The sequence below is a fragment of the Pimephales promelas genome, chromosome 24, assembly GCF_988280905.1.
Source record: "Pimephales promelas chromosome 24, fPimPro1.hap1.1, whole genome shotgun sequence".
Lineage (NCBI taxonomy): Eukaryota > Metazoa > Chordata > Actinopteri > Cypriniformes > Leuciscidae > Pimephales > Pimephales promelas.
Window position 1 is genome coordinate 15204938 of NC_142792.1, and position 22549 is coordinate 15227486.

Consider the following 22549-nt stretch of genomic DNA (forward strand, 5'->3'; position numbering starts at 1 on the left):
TTAAAGCTAATAGAGATGGGCTAAAAGTCACAAAACTCCAATTTATATTTTGTAGGGTCTTTAAAATGTCATTTGGTGAACAGTAGCTGCCAGTTGGAAAGTACACATACCAAAAAACACTCCTCTTTATCAAATGGAAAAATAGCTTAGCTTGGCTCATACTTCTGTGCGCTTGATTCACAGTCAGTGTATGGTTAGTTTAACAGCAAGAATGTGGAGAATGGAGTATTAGTAGATGAAGATCTGTAGAGATCATAGAGTACAGAGATTTTTTTAAGTACCAGGAACTGGTTTGGTGGGAAATGGAATATAAATGTGTGTATATATATGTATGTCAATGTGTTTGTGTGTATAGCCTATTGTTTACAATTAAATCAAAACAATTCAAAACCTAAAAAAAATTACTATTAGGGCTGTGCAAAAATTAATTGCGATTAATCGCATCCAAAATAAAAGTCTGTGTTTACATAATATATGTGTGTGTGTAGTGTGTATAATTATTTTGTATATATAAATACACACACATGCATGTATGTTTAAGAAAATGTGTTATTCATATATAAAATATTTATATTTATATAATATAGATTATATGTTTATATATATATATATATATATATATATATATATATATAATTTAAGCGCAAATAATTCTTAAATATATACATGCATGCATAGGTATTTATATATACAAAATAATTATATACAGCACACACAAATGTATTACGTAAACACAGACTTTTATTTTGGATGCAATTAATCGCAATTAATTTTTGCACAGCCCTACTAATTAAATTTGTTGACATTTATAAGATTTTTACATCTAGTCGGCCCACCGCTGGGCCCAAATCTATTACATTTTCAAAATAAATAACAGAGGAGCCGTAATTGATCAATTTGCGTTCAAGGGCGTGTTTAGACCTTTATTTTGAAACAGTGATGAACATGAACAATTATGAAGGGTAGAAACCTCAGTATGTTTTCATGGCAAGAGTTAAAAAGATAGCATCCATTCACATATTTTGGTGTTTACTATTTAAATTTAGCTGAACATCCTACAATGTAATGACAGGCTCCCATTGTGAAATCTCATCCCATAGTGACGTTTGGATAAACGCATCTGTAAAATACATAAATGTAAATGACATCATGCCCCATACATTTTTTTTTAATGAAGTTTATTCTTTAGGACAATGATGGTGGATTTTTTTTTTTTAAATAAGTCTGCTTTTTGTAGCAGAAACTTTAAGTTTTGTATGCAGAAATTGATTTTGAAAAATAAACCTCAGGAAATATTTTCTGGTCTAAATAATGTGACAACTATCCCATGTAAATCCATGAAGTTTTTAACCATATCCTCTATATTTTATAGTATATGTTTCTCTGGAAATGTCAGCAATCTTTTGTGACTGTGTCTTATACAAAAACAATCTAAGGTGGAGTAGAAATCTGAAGTCACTGAAGGCCCAAGGGGAAATCGCTGTAATTTGAGATCAGAACTATTGAGCAATAAGTCACGTTTTTTTCTTTCATTTTTTTTTTTTTTTCAGAGCAGTTCCTTATTTGAGGCAGGAAAGAGAGAGATGCTTATATTACAAGATGAAATCTTTGTTTTGCAATCCTAAGTATAGTACAATCTGTGCTGGGGAGGAATTAGTGCCCACGGATTAGATGAAGTTTTCTGACAGCCGTAAATAATCATTTCACACCATCCACTTTAACACAAACACACACACACACACACACACAAAGGGGATTTACAAGCCAAACATGCCATAAGAGCAGAGAATCTTATCTAAAGATCTTGGGCAAGGTAGATGCACTTTCTCAAACATGTTGCAGGGTCACATCATTGTCCCAAACAGGTTTGACCTGAAGAATAAAGGCCAAAGCTATTCCCTTTATCCGTTTGCACTGTTCCGCTTGTCAAAAACAATGCATCACATCCCCATGGTTAAGATTAGATTTTATTCATATGATGGATTCATAGTTAAGGAAGTTTTGAGAGGATGATGGTGTCAAGTTATCATTCTGTCCGTTAAACTGCTGACCTCTTTTTACAGGACCTCGATTGGCTGGGAGTAGCAACACCTGTACCAAGGTCAGAACATGGTAGTGAGTTATTTTAGACAGTGAGGGGAAGCGTTAGTGATATGGGCTCAAGCTGACCTCGTCTTATCTCAAAAGGTTGTAGGACCCTCCTTATTTCACAAGATACTGAGGATCTGTTTTAGGATGTAGAATGTAGATTTTGGATGGTTCTTTCACAAGGGTCATCAAATATATGCACACACACACACACACACACACACACAAACACATATATATATATATATATATATATATATTTGTCTTTTACTGCAAATACTGTTCCAAAACACAAGGTAACAGTGTTATTTTAATATTATTTAAATTAAGAAAATTGAATTAGCCTTTATTTTTATATCATCAGTTTTTAATTTCTTATAGTTTTAATACGATTTTAATGAGAATTTTGTTATAATGTAACATTTGTATAATGTGATTTTGTTATTTTTATATATTTTAATTCAGCTTTATTCAAGTAGTTGCAATGACATTTATAATTTTAGTTAATAATAATTATAATTTTAATTTGTATATATATATATATATATATATATAGACCAACGCCACTTTTGCGTCATCGAAGGGTAACGCCCCCTTTTGGGGGAAAACACATCTATACTGTCTATGGGAAAACAAACGGATTCCCATGAGAACAGAACTCGCACTAGATCTGCAAAGTTTCTTGATAGCAAAAATGGCACAAACTTAAAGAAGCTAACGTTACTGAATACGGGGTTACAGAGGTGTCCCTTTAAAATGGTCGAAAACTGGATTAATGACCCCACACAGCGGCCAAATATGGACTATTCAGACATCTAACGTTACCACTATCTCGTGGAATCACCAAGTAAGTTAAGCACGTAGCATTTTTTTCATTAACACTCACATTATGACAAACTAGACGATGAATGGATCATATTTAACTTGATTTAAGCTATTGACATAGTCTAATTAAGTAACGTTAGCTGCTAACAGCTTAGTCTTTCTAATAGCTAGTCGACAACAAAACTGTCAATAGCTTAAATCAAGTTAAATATGATCCAAGTGACATGGCCTCATCGTCTAGTAGTTTGTCATAGGCTACTGTGAGTGTGTAAATGATAAATAAATAAATAAAAAGGCTAACGGTTACTTACTTGGTGATTCCACGAGATAGTGGTAACGTTAGATGTCTGAATAGTCCATATTTGGCCGCTGTGTGGGGTCATTAATCCAGTTTTCGACCATTTCAAAGGGACACCTCTGTAACCCCGTATTCAGTAACGTTAGCTTCTTTAAGTTTGTGCCATTTTTGCTATCAAGAAACTTTGCAGATCTAGTGCAAGTTCTGTTCACATGGGAATCCGTTTGTTTTCCCATAGACAGTATAGAGGTGTTTTCCCCCAAAAGGGGGCGTTACCCAACGATGACGCAAAAGTGGCGTTGGTCTATATGGACTATTTTATTACCCAATCACTGTTGGAAAAAACTTACTTCTTGTTGTTGTTTAGTTCTCAGCTGGTTTAAGTTGATCTTAGTTGGTTTAAAGCAGTCTCCCAGCCTGACCAAGATGGTGTTTAGCTGGAAAACAGTTGTTCTCCCATCCTGAAAACCTGAAAATTGCACAAAAAACACTTGTAATCAAAGTTACTTGTTGTCAGTGGAATGTCTGTTGCGGGAGCATCAAAATACAGTGTTCGCAGATATTAAGCAAACAGTCTAATCCCCTAATGAGAGTTAATTTACAAGTAGTTGCAAACTTGTAGTTAGTAGAATGTCTAAAGTTGACTATCAAAATAAAGTGTTACCTTGTGTGGTTAGCTTAACATGCTAACATCACCCTTCATTGGAATCAATTGTAAGGGAAATACAGAGTTGCTGGCATGTAAAGCGATTCAAAACAGTAACTTATGAAGTTCCCTGATGATCAGGTAGACAGTTAGGCAGAGAAGCAGATCAATATGATTTGGAACAGTCACTGTGTTTGTTCCAGTTAAAACTGGTTTAAAGTTAAGTGTTGAAATAATTACAATATTTTGGCACATTTAATCTACAGGCTTCAGGTTGAGAAACTGTTGTGGTTAAACATTAATTGGAATAAAAATGATGCAATAATTTTTCCTTTATTAACCACAGGACAAAATATAAGTCAATAATAGCCAGAATTGTGTAAAAACTATGAAGGTAGATGTGGTGCTCATGCTCTCTCTAAGAAACAGTCCTTTTCTGATTTTGTCCTTAATAGCCCTGGTAGTCATGATGAACTGATCACAGAAATCCTTCTTAGCTGGATGCTTGGCCTTTGGTTACACAATAGTCCAAAGTGACTTTTCAACAAAGGAGAATTAAACTTCTAAAGCCACATTAGCACTGTTTTCCATCAAGTAAGTTGCGGTTAAATAATCAGGTTTAATATTGACCTCGGTCATAATATTGAAATTCTCTGACTTTAATGTCTTGACCGGTGTTGATTATAGGACCGAACTGAATCAGAATCAGAATTTTATTATTATTCCCAATAGTTTACACATTTTCCTTAAAATCACCCTGTGGTGAAAAGCAAGCTTTCATTGTTGTTTATATGTCTATATGTGGTGTGTTTAATCTAACCGTTTGCAAATTCATAAGTCTCCAAAACGTGGTTTGAAATCACTGGCGTTTCTGAGTCTGACACAAACTATCTTTGTAACCAATCACGTCAAAGTGATCATCAACAAGTGGATCTCCAAGCTGGTGTGGTTGAGTGGAGGCGGGGCTAATTTACATATTCAGATAACCGCGTATGAGGCAAAGGTATAGAGTACGTTTCAAAGAAAAAAACTTTTAAATACGCCATTTTGGTGATCAAAGATGAGTTTTACAGGATACAATTATTAAATATAATTAAATATTAAATAAATAAATAAATAGTAATTAAATATTATGTTTGAATATTAAAATTATTAATGAAATTCATATAATTTTTCTATTTTAAGAAGATTAAGATTGAATGTTAAAATTGTTACTCCATATTTATATTAATTTATTTTAAAAATATGTTATTTTATTGTACTTTAAATCGTATTATATTTGTATATTAATATATTTTTAGTATTATATTTGTATATTATTATTTATATAGCCTATTTTATATGTATTGTTTCCATGTTGCACAGTAATTTGTATTAATTTTCAGTGTGAGTCAAATTTTTCCCCAAGGTTAAAAGGTAATGCGGTTTCTTAGGTTGAGAGGTCAGTTAACTGTCGTAGCAGGGCTCAAGCACGGAAGACACACACACGCATGCTTTATTATCACATTCATGAACCTTAATGTAAACAATTCTGATGTTAAATTCAGTTTTTATGATAAATGAAACTATACACATAAACATTCCCTACCCTTATCTAGCTTAAACCCTCCCTTTCCCCAAGAACGTTGTTGTGTAATCGTGCGATTGGAAAAAAAAAAGGCCTTCAGTGACCCAACGATGCGTTAAACATGGATGGCGGTTTGGCTGCCTTGGCAACCGGTTCAATACGGTTATGCAAGAGACGGGATGTAGGATGGCAGGGATCGTGTTATGAATTTCTTGCTGTGTAGACAAATCAAAAGGCTTTTCTGCACCCATTCTGAAGTTACATCACCCTTACAGAAATTCCAGATAAAAAAAGAAAGAAAACAGGCCAGTTGATTTTTAAAAATACGATCTTGCATTTTATACACAAACACATACACACAATGTCTAATCAGTTATTTCTAGGCCAGTGTGCGTGCGTGGTTTTCCTGTGGGAGAGTTTGGACAGATTCAGATGTAGATAGTGACAGCATTTACCGCCGAGTGTTATGTCACCTGCTTACATCGCAGTCTAACTCGACCCATTTAAGAGTGCGAGGCATTCTGAAATACAGTTTCTCTGTCATTATTTCTTCTTTTTTTCTTTCTGCGCAGCCATAACGTCTCATAGGTCAAAATAAATTTGGGCTAATGGCGTGTGTCATAGTAACCTCATACACCACAAAAATGGGTGTGTGGAATTGCCTCACCGCATATGCATCCTCAGGGTGAGTTGTGTAACAAACCTAGCACAGGGTGCCCTTTACTGACAGAAAAATATATGCGTATGTGGGTGGAGAAGGGGATTCATCTGTATCAGTGTATCTATAATAAAGAAACCTTTCTGTATGATTAAGCCAATTACATAATCATAGTTTTTGGTGCACCTTACATAATATTGGCATAAAATACTTTCCCCCAGTTTCTGTAATGTTCCACAGGCTTATGTTGCAGTGTAGACAGCCGCGTCTTAATGATGTAACAACGGCACAAACGCTGACATCAAACGTGGTTTAAGCAGGGCCGCATCAATATTCTAGTAAGTGTGAGGCAGACAAATACACTCTCAGAAAAAAAGGTCCAAAAGCTGTCACTGGGGCTGTACCTTTTCAAAAGGTACGCTTTTGTACCTAAAGGGTGTATATTAGTACCTTAATGGTATATATTAGCACCTAAAATGTACATATTAGCACTTAAATGTCCATATTAGCACCTAAAATGTACATATTAGCACCTAAAATGTACATATTAGCAAATAAATGTCCATATTAACACCTACATGTCCATATTAGCACCTACAATGTACATATTAGCAAATAAATGTCCATATTAACACCTAGATGTCCATATTAGCACCTAAAATGTACATATTAGCACCTAAAATGTACATATTAGCAAATAAATGTCCATATTAACACCTACATGTCCATATTAGCACCTAAAATGTACATATTAGCAAATAAATGTCCATATTAACACCTACATGTCCATATTAGCACCTACAATGTACATATTAGCAAATAAATTTCCATATTAACACCTACATGTCCATATTAGCACCTAAAATATACATATTAGCACCTAAAATTGACATATTGGCACATATTGGCACCTAAAATGTATATATCACCTAAAATGGACAAAAGTTTACCTTTTGAAAAGGTACAGTCCCAGTGACAGCTTTTGTACCTTTTTTTCTGAGAGTGTAGAAGACAGACGAGACGGGCAGCTGGTCATACCAGCGGCCGGGTCCAATGCGTTTAGGCATAGAAAGACATCTGGAGAGAGTAAAACAATAGATAGATTGATAGAATAGAGAGAGAGAAAATATATGTGTCAATGTAACCCTTCACGGATCTACAATACTTTAAGAGATTCCCCCTAAAGTCAAAATGTTGTCATTATATACTCCTCTTGGTGTTGTTCCAAACCTGTGTGACTATGTTTCTTCTGTTTTTGTCTGAAAGAACCCTGGACACCATTGACTTTCATTATACACTCTTATAAAAACAAGATTATGGTTCCATGAAGGACCTATAACATCCATTTTCATTTCACAAAAGGCTTTCTTTAGATTTTTAAAATGTTCCTCATAATAAGAAACTGTACACTGAAATTAGAGCCCGACCGATAAAGGATTCTGAAGGCCGATACCGATACAAATATTTGTTGGTTTTAAAATCCGATATTCCGATATATCGGCCGATATTTTATTTTTTTCCGAAACGCGCAACAAAAAATGAACAGATTTCCCTAACATTAGTTATTTATAGTTATTTATGAGTTTTAACTAAAATAATATGATAATGCATTTTATAAAGAAACTTGTTTCTTTTATTGTCACAACAGAACAGACTGATGACCGAGTACCCTCTAACTATACAACTCCAACACTCATGACATGGTTCAAGCGTGTTTCATCCGTTTTTATTTTATTTTTTAAATATTCATTTATCGGCCATTATAACTGCCGATACCGATAGTTTGGAAAATGCCTAATATCGGCCTGCCGCTATATCGGTCTGGCTCTAACTGAAAGGTTCTTCTATGGCATTGGTGCAAAAACCAAGACATGAGGATGAGTAAATGATGACAGAATTTACATTTTTGGGTAAACCACTTTATGCGTTTAATGCTACAGTACACAATAGACGCCCCAGGGACAGTGTCGTTTCTAGTCTTCCTTATTTTTGATGTGTTCAGCACACAGTAGTAATCTGTTTGTGTTTTTTTTCTTGAACTGAATAATTCAGATAAACGCAGTGACCTCGGTTCTTAGGGACAGGATGTTCCGAACATGTCCATGTTAATTCTGCATTAATGAAGGACCTTGGAGGCCAAACACACACACACGGTGACACGTGCAAACTCAAACATGCTGAAATTCATATGCACAGACACATGCGTTTACACTTATTCAAATATACTTGCATATGCAAAATATGCGGTGGAAAAAAAAACATGGGTTTATATTTACTCACTGGCTAAAAATTGACTTATGAAATCATGAGCAGTTTTCTCAGACTTTAGATGAAAAATAAAGCCTAAGGAGCCTAATTAAACACCTTTTGTTTAATTAAAAGCACAGTTGCTGCGCAACAGAACTGAAACTTAACTTAACTTAAAGGTTGTGTGTGTGTTTGTGTGTGGTTACACCTGCTCTTTTATGTTCCAGGGAGTGTTTGACATACAATCAGGTTGATCTCGGTTCTTGAGGTTTGTACATGTAGAGACATGTAACACATGCACTTTGGAAGAACATTCGTCACTTTTTTTCTATTTGAAGAGAAGTAAATCAATGTGTGTATATATACTTTGGGTTTTTGACAAATTAGTATTAGTACAGTAAATGCCAACATAAAGGAGCAGTATATCACTCTCCTTACAATTTCATGCAATGCTTGAAAAGTACATATTTCACTCATTAGTCATCATAAAGCACATATGCTTTTAGTACAAATATATTTTCATCGATACTATGGAAACCTTATTTCTGCCATGGAACGAAAAAAAAAAGTTAAATGCGACTTTTGCATATTCTGACTTTTTCTTTTCTCGCAATTGCGAGTTTAAATCTCAGTTCTGACTTTGTTTATGAGGTCAGGTTAGGTGTCTAAAACAGAATGTAAGCTTAGTATTTGGAGAACAAAAGTCAAAATTGTGTGATGTAAATGTGCAGTTGTGAGAAAAAAAGTCAGAATTATGAGTAACAAACTCAAAATTGTATTGTATCAGAATTAGGGATGCACTGTTATGAAAATTTTAGCCGATACCGATAACCGATAATTCTTTATATTTGAAAGCCGATAGCCGATATATCGGCCGATAAACTTAAATCCAAATTTTTGTCTAATTTTGAGAGCCTGATTACAAATACAAGTGTTACAATTAAATCCATGTCCCAAGCCGATATGACAGAATTGCGTTGCTCATGTTGTACCGAACCGTATTTTCATTTTTTGACGAGATTTCAATCATGTTTCAAGAAATTCAAAAACATAAACAGTGCTCAACAAGTGTCTCAGCTGAAGGGAATAATACATTATTTATCAGCTTTAATATATCGGCCACATTTTCTTACCAGGCCGATAACGATTACATTAAAAATGAACATATATCGGCCGATACAGATATGCTGGCCGTAATCCCTAATCAGAATAAGTCACAATTACCTTTTTAAAATTTTTTATTCTATGGCGGAAACAAGCTTCCATTCACACGGGTAAAATTATGACCAAAATATCGCAAGTTGATTCATCACACAAAATTGTCAGATTGCTTCAGAAGACTCAGAACATAGTGAAGTTTATTCAGTATTTTTATGAGCTTTTAATCACGACATGTTTGACATTCCTTTTGTGTCCCATGGATGAAACAAGTCGACATAAGGGTGAGTAATGATGACTGGTTTTTATTTTTGAATTGAATCATTTGAGTGACAAACACAAACCAGTGACTCTTTTCAGCCCAAAGCTGTTCATCACTCAGGCTGTGATCAGATGCATTTGCATATTTATAATCTTTATATACATTTGTGTGATGAGTATTTAGGTCAGTTGATAATGTTCAGTCCAGCTAGTGTTGAGATACTGGAGATACAGAAAATCTCTCCCCTCAAATCCTATAAAAAACGTGGTTGCCCGACACATACTGTAGCAGATTACAGTGTTTGACAGTGGCTGATAACACCATCTGTGTTTTAATTGAATTTGTCTCATTACAGAAGACAGTAGATGTCCACTCCTAAACACTAAACCAGTATTTGCACCTGTAACCTCTGAGAATAATCACTTAAAAGCCCGCAAACAGGAGCAAATGGATAATAGAAAGCAGATAATGCAGATAATGGTTAATGGCTAATGCAAATAAACTAGTGTTAATCCATTGACTCCTGTTTGTGTTAGATGCCATAACAGCAGATTTTTGTGGCTTTATTTAAGCATCAACTCTGCTTCAGATGTTTCTCCTAGTCCTAACATGCTTTGGGTTCATTAAAAATGGACTTTAATGAGTCCATGTTGACATATTACAGTAAAGGCCCATTCACACCATAACTAGTGTTTACACCAGGCAGACCATTTAATAGGCATGCTCTGCAGTTTTGTTTAAAAGGGGCAAATATGGACAAACCTAAACGTCGGGTTAAAAAAAAACGTTGGTAAAAAAAAAAAAAAACCAATGGCTGGGTTTGTTCATATTTGACCCAAAGTTGGCCATTTTAGAGTGTACTATATGCACCGATGATCTACTGCCAAAACGTGTAGTATGCAACATTCTGTATCCCATAATGCAATTCACTCAACATGACCTTCAATTTCCAATGTAATAAATGAACCAGAAATATTTATTTGTTTATTAGTTTTTCTTCTTCTTTGAAATCTGGTCAAATAATACATTTTTAATGTACAATTAGACATGTTTTATACCAAAAAAATGTACATTTATACAATGATACTACATAATAATAATAAAAAAAGATTAGTAGGCAGTGTACAGTGTTAACTGTGCAGTAGTATTCTGTTCAGAACATAAACCAAAAACACATTTACTTACATAAAGTACTTACATACACTCTCTGACTTACATAAATAATACACATTGCTCTTGAACTAAACAGGTATTTCCTAATTACAGAGGACTGTATTGGTCTGTAATGAGTGTTTCTAGTTAGTGGCTAAGGTAATCAGTAAGCAGGAAAATAACTGCTTGTGAAGTCTTCCAGGAAGTGTTAGTAGTGTGTGTGTGTGTGTGTGTGAGAGAGAGAGAGCGAGAGAGAGAGAGAGAGAGAGAGAGAGATGGCTAACTAAGTACACTCTCAGAAAAAAAGGTACAAAAGCTGTCACTGGGACTGTACCTTTTCAAAAGGTACACTTTTGTACCCAAAGGCTGCATATTGGTACCTTTGTGGTACATATTAGCTCCTAAAATGTACATATTAGTACCTGAAATGTACATATTAGCTCCTAAAATGTACATATTAGTGCCTCAAATGTACATATTAGCACCTAAATGGACATATTAGCTCATGCAATTGACATATTAGCACCTAAAATGGACATATTAGCACCTAAAATGGACATATTACCACCTGAAATGTACATATTAGCTCATGAAATGGACATAGCACCTAAAATGTACATATTAGCACCTAAAATGTACATATTAACACTTAAAATGTACATATTAATACCTAAAATGTACATATTACCACCTAAAATGTTCATATTAGGGCCTAAACTGTACATATTAGCACCTAAAATGTACATATTAACACTTAAAATGTACATATTAGTACCTAAAATGTACATATTACCACCTAAAATGTACATAGGGCCTAAAATGTACATATTAGCACCTGAAATGTATTTATTGGTACCTAAAATGGACAAAAGTTTACTTTTTAAAAAGGTACAGCTCCAGTGACAGCTTTTGTACCTTTTTTATTGAGAAGTGTATATGAAAACTTCCTGGCAAGATGATCGATAATCTAGTTGTGTCTGACTGTTTCTTTTTGTTTTGATCCTTTCCTTATGTCAGAAGTATTTCTCTCCACACATGTGCGGTGTGTAGCTGGGACTTTATTTACGTTGCTGGATGATAAAAGAGCTAATGAAGGATGTGGGAGGCCAGACCCACATAAAGGAAGCAGAATATTTCAAACAGATGCAAACAAGACACACACACATTAATCTATAGAGCTATTCGGTTTTTATAATGTGCAGTAGGGAGAGTAATGGGTAGGAGAAGCTTGTTTGTGTAGTTTTCTTCTTTTTCCGTTGAGCGATCTAGCATCTGGTTGAAAGTGTGTGTTATGATGTGTTGTGTATAAACTCTGGAAGATGCCTACACACTAAAACATGTCCATGTACCCACAGGAAGACTGTGTGTGGGTCTGGTCTTCTTAATGCCTAAATTGAAGGGACCAAATGTCTCCAAAGTAAAACCTGATATTACCTGCATCGTGGGGACCACACAAGGAACATGGCCTAATAAACCACCTAATAAAAATCTAACAAAATAAAAGAAAATACCATAAGATCAGTTTAAACATTGTATTTATGCATTCAGTTAAAGTATTGAGACAACTTTATTTGCGGTAATTTTGTGGCATTCTGAATTAAAAAAAAACTAAATGTATGTAATTATATATATAAAAAAAATTAACTATTAGCTATATTATACTACATTACATGTATATAGGGACATCTTTATTTGTGATCATTTTTGGGAACTCTAAATTGTTCCGATTTTTTATTTTAAGTCATACTTTTTTTATCAGAATCCGAATTCCTAGAAAAAAGTCAGAAATATTCCTTTTTTCTATGATTAACTATGCATATAAAGAGAGAGTTTGTAGAACTTATTCATATCATTCATATTAATCATAAAACAAGCAAGAGCTCTTTGAATAGACATGGAAATGCACATTTCGAACTTAAATGGTTGTAATTCAAGAATGCTTTGGAATATAGACGTAAGATTGGTCTCGTTTTAAAGAAGACATTTGGCAGATTTTTGTCGAAGTGAAATAAATTAAGAAAGTGAAACAGAAAAAAAGTTATAGAAGTTTGAGTTTATGGAAATGTACAATGTAAAAAAAATGAATTATTCATATTTTATATAAAATATATTTTCAAAACCTGGGCTACTCTAAAACTGCATAAAAATCAAAGCCAAAAATCTAAACAAGTTGTGTGTCAAATTTTAGGTTGCTATCTCAAAAAATTAGCTTTCTGTGAGATTTTGTTTGAGCGCAGTACCAAACTTTTCCACTAGGGCACAACAACCTCCATTACTGCCCATATAAGGGCACCTCCATTTTCCTATGCGTTTTGAGTGATATGAACCATTATTTTCACAATTTTCATACAATTTATGAAATAGACATCTTATTCAGAAGTAGTATGGGAAGTTTGGAAGATTTTGATATGATTATGATTCAAAATCTAAGAAACACATACGCGTTATAGCTTATTGCCACATCACAAATGGTGAATTTATTATTTTTTTTTGTAATATTTAAAACATTTTCAGACCTTTTTTTCTAAAATAATTGAATGGATGCAATCTTTTGAACTCTTGGCATGAAAACAAGATACCTTTTTTCATGATTTTTCATGTTCATTGCTATCTCAAAATAAAGGTCTGAACACGCTTTATCAGTATGAAAATATTCTTGTTGCAAATTGATAAATTACGGCCCCTGTGTAATTTATTTTGAAAATCAATCACCAAATATGGAAACTAGAGATTGTAAGCTTTCAAATGATATATAGTTTGTCAATAGGTCTTTTCTAAGATATTATTGGTTTAGAAATATAATGGCAATCGTCCCACCCTTGGGAGGGTGACAGTTAAACTATTGTTTGTTTTTTAAAACAAAAACGATCAAATCTATGATTTTTCCCTATTTAGATTCAGCAAATGTTTAAGTGAGTGTTTGTGTGTGTACTAGAGTGCAGAAGGAAGAAGGTTTCCAGACAATCCAATTTAATCCACTCAAAAGACTGGATTACTACTGTGTCTGTAACATAAACAGACACACATACACTCAGTGCATTATAAAATTACACCGGCTTTATATTTCCCCCAAAACTGGCACAGCTCAGTGGAGATTTGAGGGTCTGGTCTTCACTTTACCACACCATGATGAGAAGGGACAGCATGCACTCTCTTCATTTTAAGTGGATTGTCTGGGGTTCCTGGAGCAGAACAGACTGGCCCCTCATGTTCAGTTTCTGTCAAAACTGCATGTAAACAAACTGTCGCGCATGTGGAAGAAGCAGTCTTATATGTTATTATAGCATAATTGTTTTAGTGAATCGGTTTGTTCACATGGTTCGTGTAAATGAACCACATCAAAATGAAATGATTCACTTGTTTGAATCTCTGTGGGCAACAGCAACAGCCAATGACCAGGATTTAACATCCTAATCTGGCCATATCTTTTTTTAGGGAAAAATTGGCACATTTTCCATCGGTGCAAGCAAACAAGCCAAGGCTCTACAACATTAATCATCAACATGTCAGCCGGTTGTTCGATCTGAGACAGGTTGACATGGAAACACAGTGACTTATCTAGATTGAGACTAAGAGACACTCTTCTAATTTAAACACCCTTCAGGATAGGGAGAAAACAGCCTTTCTTAGGGGACAAACCAATTTGACAGTGTTCTTATTGAAATTCTCTCAACAGGGTGGATTTGACAGTTATTTATAGTTTGTATCCAGGGTACAACAGTAGATTGGTTGTGGGGATGTTTTGTTCATATAGGTGTCAGTAAAAGGTTTAATATGTGTTTTCAAGCTGAATAGGCCCTTTGTCTGCTTGCTGAATACTGTGCTGAACACTGACCTCATCACCTCATAACAATATTTCCAAAAATCAAATGATAAATATTGATGGTTTAACTTAAAAAAGTAAGTAACCTGGTCGCCTTAAAATTTTAAGTTCATTGAACTGGAAAAAGTGAGTTAATACAATGAAGGAGGATGATTTAATCATCAGAAACTCAAAATTATATGTTATCTGAACTAAATAAATTATTTAAGTTGATTTGACAAAAGAAAAAATACTGTGATAACTACACCGTAAAAAATATTGTTGGTTTAACTTAAAAAAGTAAGTAACCTGGGTTGCCTTAAAATTTATGTTGATTGAACTGGAAAAAGTGAGTTAATACAATTAAGGAGATTAAATTAATCATCAGAAACTCAAAATAATAAGTTATCTCAACCAAATAAATTATTATAAAGTTGATTTGACAAAAGAAAATATGTTGTGATAAATCTTGAAACTATTTTTTTACAGTGGAGTAATACATTATTTTTGTTTAGTTTAATAAATATGTATATTTTTGAACAAATGCTATGAATAATTATTTCAGACATGACATTTACAACCTGAACTAACCTTGCGTTGTCACGAAAAGGTCAAATTAAATTAAATTTAAAGTTATTTGGACCAGACGCCTTTTAAATGCAACACATGATTGTGATTTATTTATTTATTCTTTAAAATATTAATAAGCAGGTTGATAGCCAGTTCACCCTGAGATTGTGTTTGAAAATCACATTATGAATAGCTAAAAATGAGTTTTCTGGACACTGAAAGGGTTAACTCTGATCTTTCCTAACCCTCTGAAATCAGTTTTATCTGCTCTTGCACAGTGTCTGTTCAGCCTGACCTAAAAAAAAAATATCATGATCCGAGGAAAGCTTATGAAATGAACATCTGTCTACGGCAGACATGCTCCTGTAAGCCGTACCCAGACGTATTGTTTTCAAAGTTTGCAAGGAAAGCTTCTAAAATGAACCCTTGGGAAGGGAAATCTAAATGGTGGAAGAAGCGTGAATGTGGTTTGCTTTTGTACATGAGCATTTCAAGCTCTATTAAAATGCAAATATGATCTCTAAACTTTTGCATTATCTCCTATTGTGAAACGTATCACAGCACCTTGAGAAAGATGAATTGTCTTTCGGGGAAACTCAACTCGACAACTCGAAACCTCTCTCTCTCACCGTCTCTCCTTAGTTCGAGAGAGTGCACTTTCACACAATGCTAAGCATCTGGTTTTTTTTCCCCTCTACTCAAGGGACTGCATGATTGGTTAAAAGAGCCACTATGCAGCCAATGAGAGGTCTGTTGTCATGCAGTCTTGGTCGTCTTTGGCGTCACCTATCAGGTCCCCCACAGCCAACCTCCCGCCTCCCCCAAAAAACACACAAACACAAGTTTGCCATTGAGAGCTGTCATGACATAATAATACGTCTCGCCAACCTGACCCCCCTGCAGATACACACAGTTTAAGCCTAGATCTCACCACCAGACAAATCAGCAGTGTAGAAGTTTGCCACTCTAATGCTCTCATGGGTGGCCCTTTACCCTTGTTCTCTTGAAAAGCACTCTGCAAAATTCGGGATATATATTTATATGTATGTTTTATAATGTTATGGTTAATTTATTGTATAATTACTATAGTTAAGTCATGAGTTTTTACATTTTTGATGCCACTGGCTATGTTTCCATCTAAGCATTTTTATGCACATTTTTAAATATTTTTTTAAAAAAAAAACTGATTGGAAAGACGCGTCACGTGCACACACTCTAAAAAAGCTGGGTTGTTTTAACCCATTTTTGGGTCAAATGTGGATAAACTCAAACATTGGGTTAAAAATTTAACCCAATGGCTGGGTTTGTCCATATTTGACCCAAAATTGTGTTAACAACCCAGCTTTTTTTTTTGGAGTGTACATTCTAAAAATGTGCATGCACTCCTTTGAGGTGGATACATTTTTTATCGGTTAAGAAGAACTAGGATGGAAATACATTTACCTAATAATCCCTCGATGCGCACCCTAAAACTCATGTGACTTTGTGGACTAAATAGTGGATGTGAAATGCCTGAGCTAGCCTCAGAATGATTTGGTATAATGACTTTCCCAAACACCAGCATCCGAACACTAGATAAAATGAGCATTTATTGTGTTTCAAGTCATTTATGATAAAGAAAAAACTTGATTTTTATTAGATGTTTTGCACCAATTTCCCAGGAAGTGACGATTTTGTTCTTTTGAACACATGAGATGCACATGCTGCCTTATGTATTATGCAATATTCCAATTTTGCGCATAAGTTAAATGTGTAACTTTGAATGGAAACATAGCTTCTGACACTTTCTGGTAATATGATGATAACATTTATAAAGCTTCAAGCTGTAGCTAAAATATAAAAATGTAAAATGTAAATGTAAAGACGGATTTATAATGAAAATGGAATATTAAAAATATTATAAATAGACATGCAACTGTTAAGTTGACACAACATGTAAATAATTAAAAAGAAACATAAAACTATTCTCTAAACAATGCTGGGTTGTTTCAACCCAAATTTGGGTCAAATATGGACAAACCCAAATGTTGGGTTTAAAATTTGAACCCAACTTCAACTATAACTTTCAACGGTATTTTTTTAATGACATTTTTAACCCAACATTTTGGATTTGTCCATATCTGACCCAAAGTTGGGTTGAAACAACCCAGCATTTTTTTTTTTAGATTGTATTCCTATCTGTAGAATATCCTGTCCTTAGAAAGTAGAATTAAATTGTAATGCTGTCAAATTTGCCAAATGGTATTATGCTTTAAATGATTTACATTTAAAATCTTAAAGTATGATTTGATCCTTCCCTCCGCTATAGCTCTTAAATCAAAGATGGTGCATTTAGACGCATCGTGAATCAGAATTGCATCTGTTTTAGTGCATATTTTAATTGTTGTTATGGCACTCTGGGATTTTGTGTGTGTGTGTTTGACTGATCGGGAAATGCAGCATTGATACATGTGTCATGATGAAGCATATGGTGTGCTTTAAAGTCCAAATAACACACACACACACAGTACACACACACAGTACATATGGTCCTTTGAATATTTATACTGTTACAGCCAAATTTTAAATCACAGTCTAACTTGGCAGGCTTTTAAACAGCACTCTGGAAATCTGTCTCCCTCTCTCTATCTTTGTATTTTGCATTATCATCAGAATATCACCAGCTGCGTCTTAGTCTCTAGAGTCCTACATATGTGCACAAATCAATACAATGCCTGTATGTGTCTATCTGTGTGTATGCGTTTAATAATCCTCACAGATAGAGAGGTCCTCCATTATATAGATTGTTCTGTCTTTTACATCAGTCTCATTCTTACATGTTAAAGTGGAGTCAGGAATGCAACTTCCCTGCATCAACACAAACTTAATCAACTCTGACCTTAATGGTTGTCAGATTTGATTCATATATTTCTTGTTTTAAGCATACATTTCTCTAAATTTGGTTATATTCTTAACAAGTTGCTATTATAGATACCTGTATATAGTATGTTCTCTGACCCTAATGTTAGGGGTTGAGTTATAAATTTCCCATTCGTCTACAACATGACACATGTATCTCATTTTTTCTTTCAACACATCTCCTCGCTTTTTTATTGCTCTCAGTGCTTTCCAAAGACTTTGAGCTCCTCTCTACACATTGACCGACCCACATGTCCAATGAAAACATGAGGGCAGTAATACGCTGGGATATTCTAGGCAGGGTTAAGACAACAGGGCAGGGGGCCCCGCCTCAGGCCTCATAGATCTCATGAAAGAAGGATGGATCCGTGAAAATATTTGGATGTTCTAGGCGAGCGAAATGCCTGAAAGTCTATGTTTGTGCATGTGTGACTGGCGGCGTGCGGTCAGTTTCCGGTCATCCAGGACTAAAGTGAAGTGCTTCTCATGATCGGTTGCTCAACTTCTACTTTAGAAATCTTCTGGTGATCGGCTCTAGGTTGTGAGAGCGAGCCAGAATTAGCGGTGAGCTGTGATTAAACATGAACACAGGCTTTTCTGTCAGAGACATGGGTGGCAGGCAGATTGACCTGTAGTTAGTGACATCAGAGAGACAGACGGTTGATAAGGTTTTATATGGGTATAAAGATAAGGCAAGCATAGAGTTCATTTGCTCTGTACTGTATTACCGTGACAAACAAATTGATCACTGTCTGCGACCTATGCCCTTTTAAACCCCCAGCAGACAGAGAAAAGGACAGATGGGTCTTTGGTTGAGGGGAGGGGATATCCTATTCTCAGTCAATGTCATTGTAGTCTCACCCTGGCTCTTCTTCCTCTGTTTCCCCTTCTGTTTTCAATTGCATCATCACTGGTTTCAGCAGAAACTTGACAATTTCAAATTTCTATTGAAGATAATACCACATTCCAGTCAGCTTGTTCACAAAACCAGAAAACACTTTCCTGGTGGGTAAATTACTCTGTGAGAGACCCAGGTGTTCCTCAGCATCAGGTCAAAGTTTGAACCAGGGTGGATGGGATCCAAAATGGGAATCGTGGTAATTTAATGGGCCTTTTGACCTCAAACATTGTCGTCTCTTTATCACTTTACTTTTCAATAAATAGTTGTGTTACTTTTGTATTTACCATATTTATCATATCTTATTTACTTACCAAATTCACTAACTGAATGCAGCAAAAATGAGTATTTGTCATTGTCATGTTTTTTTATGCACAAACTTGTTTTCTTTCACATTTCTATTAAGTTTAGTGTTATAGTATTATATTTAATCACCAAATTCTGTTTTATTTAACTTAAGCAATGGACTTGCACTGAGTTTCGCGACGCACTTCCGTTTGGAAACAATATATCACTTATTTCCGGTTACGTTTACTTTCAATGTACTGCGGTCAATGAGTTGAACAAACCACCTAAAATGAGTGTCTATAATAAGATGTTATATTTTGGACATTTTTATTGACAGAAGAAGGGATATTCTGATGTTTACCATGTGTAGAATTTTCAAAACTAATCGGAACGTTAAGTTTAAATCCAAACCAAGCCAATACGAGAAAGCTGCGGCAAATACGCCATTATTTCACCACAGGGTGTCAGTGTTCGTCTACACTAGTGACCTCGACGCTGAAACATATAAGAAACACGAACATTTATTTATTTGGATTAAATATTGTAATCAATCATTCAGTGTCGTTTTTCCAATGTCAATCGTTTTACTATTACAGTTCATGCCCAAAATGCTTAATTTATTCAGAGAAGTAGCTGAATGCGTTCTGATCGTATAGGCACCTCGCGATCATTCATTCATTCATTAAACTATTTTAAAAAGACAGGACTAATGCACACTTTTTGTCAAATTCATTAAAAAAAATGTAAACTCAAGTATAGAATATAAGTAGGCTAGGCTAATACTGTTGTTAATGAGAAGACACTGCAGGTTAGTGCCTATTATTCAGAATCGAACACTTAGAAAGAAAATATATTTATAGGAACATTTCAGCAGGCTCAAGATAATCAATCAATTTTTTGATTGATTGATTCAATTAATGTTTTAATCAATTGGCATCCATAAAACGTAGTGATAATCTGCATTCTCATGTATGGACGTGCGATGAACACTCTAACCGGAAACTCCCGCTATGTAATAAGTAGAACGCGGAAGTAGTTGTACAAGTAGTCCATTAACGTGCTATTACCGCATTCAGAAATGTCATTAAAAGAAATTTTGTGTATATTTTCATTGAACGTGGCAGTGGCGATTCATCAAATGATAATACAAGAGCGATGCATATTAAGAAACATGGTGTAGTCACGTCACGTACATTTTCACCAGTCACCTGACTCTTGAGAATTGTTGTTGGAGCAATAGGCTACTATTAAATCACAGTAAAACAAGATATTGATGGTCTGCTGTATTCTCCTTAGCCTATCATTAGGCAATTCTAGTTTAAACAAGTATGTTTTTATCGGTCATAACTTCTGTGCAGAAATAGCCGACACCAGACAAAGATGAAACTTTCGTTTGTTTGCATCAAAACTGAAATATAATTTGGGCTTATGCGTTTTACTGTAGGCTTTGTATACGCTAAACGCTTGCGTCAAAACTGAAGTATATTTTGGGTTTAGGCGTATGCTAAACGTTTGCGTCAAAACTGAAGAATACTTTGGGCTTTAATGAATTCACCTATGAGTTTAATCTTTTTAACCTTCAGTACACATTTAATAGTAAATTGTTGTGGAAACTTCATTGTAGTGGTGGATTGGTTATTGAGTGGATTGATGAATAAGTGTTTATATGTAGCCTGCACACACTCACACTCAAACTCACGCAAAGTGCAGTCAATTAGTCCTTTTAAAAGCTAAAACATTTGCTTTGGTTTCAGATCTAAATTGTCGATTTGGACAATCAACCATGAGGTTTCTATTAGCTGTCTTTGACTTCATCACTGTTTGGGGCAAAATACAGACTCTCAACTTTAATTTTAGGATATTTGCATTCATAAATAACAAGCTGTGTTAAAATTACAGTCCTTTCAGCAATTGTAATTGGACAGCTGTCTGTTCAGCTGTCTCCTGACCAGGTGTGCGTCATTAAAGTGTTAGCACGCGCACGGGAGAGTTAACAAAAGCTTTAGTGTTGAGTCTAGGTGTGTCATTGCTGTCTTTCAACATATGTGAAGTGTTCACCACGGACACCATCATGAGTAGCAATACTGTTATTAGCCCTGCAAATGCAGCATTCAGATATATTACATCAATATTCAGCCCAAATATAAGCTCTTCTTAAGATTTAATGTGAGATGACACCCTTTATTCTACTCCCTCCCTGTTGCCATTTTCCAAACAGTTGATTGTCACTTTTCCCATACAGGTGGTTTGTCCTGAACAAACTGCCCCAGGTTCTTTCCTCATCCCAGCAGATAGTGCGACTAACACTGTCCTTTCTTTTCCCGAGTCTGGTTGTTCCCTCATTCTCTCATCTAGAACTCCCTAGTATTGAAACATTTCTCAGTGTCCTACTGCTTTATATTTTTATGTGTGCTGATGCCACTTCATAAACAGTTTACTGGTAAAGTTTGTTGGATAAACAATCCGCTTCTATATACAATTCTGACCTGAATTCTTATGTAACACTTATGTGGTCAGTCTGGGTGAGCGTTTGAAAAGTTAAACTATCCTCTACCATCCCCTTGTGGTTTATTGTAAAAACGAAATCCGTTTTTTTTTTTTTGTATGCCTATTTTTGTAAATGCTTCCTATTTTTAACGTATATAAAATTATTATTCATAATTTTATAACATCTTTTTTATTATTTGTATTTTAATATACATAAACTTCACCCTCTGCTGAATTTTAGGTAGTCTGTATATAATGTAAAGCATTTTAGATGTGTATTTCAGGTGTGGTAGCTTAAACATCCTTAAAAAAACTTGAGTACAAGACCCGCTATGTCAGCCTGTGAGGGGCTACATTGTTGTCCACTTATTAAGTTACATAGAAATTTTTGTCTTAATGCTTTCAAACTGTAGTCTAGGGGGCCTCAAGGGGGTGCTAAGGGGGCCTTTGGAAAAAGTCAGAAAGATTATTGAGAAATTAGTCAATATTCATTGTGAAATGTGTTATACAGATACTTGATGAATTAATACTTGTTTAAATTTATAATATTGTTCATATAATATTTTTATTCATATATGTTGTCTCTGTATTCGCCACTCCTCTCCTACTGCTTGGTGGTGGCATTATTTTGTATTTTGTATCTATTACAATTTTAGAATAGTGGTTAAACAAAACGTTTTTTACAATGACAGATTCTGAAACTTT

The 22549-nt window shown here is 34.7% G+C and overlaps 1 long non-coding RNA gene across 1 annotated transcript in view; it reads left to right on the plus strand.

The window, feature by feature from the left end:
- LOC120477058 (uncharacterized) overlaps positions 1 to 22549 on the plus strand; it is a 101856-nt gene that overhangs the window by 65111 nt on the left and 14196 nt on the right. The gene's annotated exons all lie outside the window — the stretch shown is intronic.